We start from the raw sequence: 720 nt of genomic DNA, 5'->3' as shown, positions 1-720 counted from the left end.
ACCATTCCCATTTTAGGGCAAACAGTTTGTACTGGGACACTTTGACAATGTTGAAAGGCCATGCGCCATGAAGATCCAGCCTGACTGATCGTGGGTAATTCAAACAAAGCAGCACCATGTTGTTTAAAGAGCTCATTATAACATTCTCTAATAACATTCATACCCAATACACCCGGTACTGTAGACTGAGGGGAATGTTCCACTGGGTCCTTCACAACCAGAACACCACGTCTGGGTACCACCCTGCCCAACACCTCTACATCAGTTTCAAAATAGCCAACATAAGGGATGCTAAGCCCATTGGCTGCATGAAGCTCAAGCCAAGAGCAKGCCTGCAAAGGGCCCTGACAATGTTGGCTAAAGAAACTCTGCGTAACTGTTGTCACCATGGAACCAGTATCCAAAAGACACTGAAGTGGAACATCCCCCATTTTCACCAGCACAGTGGGACACTGGCCAACCAACAGTGACCCTGAGCATTTATTTTCAAGACCACTTGAGCCATGACCGCTCCCTTCTGAATTGTGGCTCAACAAGAMAGAAGGAGCYAGTTTCCCACCTGCTGATAAGCAGTTGCAGACTCTCCTTGCAATGGAGTTGGATGCTGCGGGGCAGSGTTCACCCTCGGTTGGTTACAGTTTCTGGCTATATGACCAGGTTTCTGGCAGCGCCTGCAAATAATAGGGGTTGTTCTRTTYGGGTGCGGAAACCTTGAGGTGG

This window comes from Poecilia reticulata, linkage group LG15, assembly GCF_000633615.1.
Source record: "Poecilia reticulata strain Guanapo linkage group LG15, Guppy_female_1.0+MT, whole genome shotgun sequence".
Classification (NCBI taxonomy): domain Eukaryota; kingdom Metazoa; phylum Chordata; class Actinopteri; order Cyprinodontiformes; family Poeciliidae; genus Poecilia; species Poecilia reticulata.
This window is presented reverse-complemented; position numbering follows the sequence as displayed.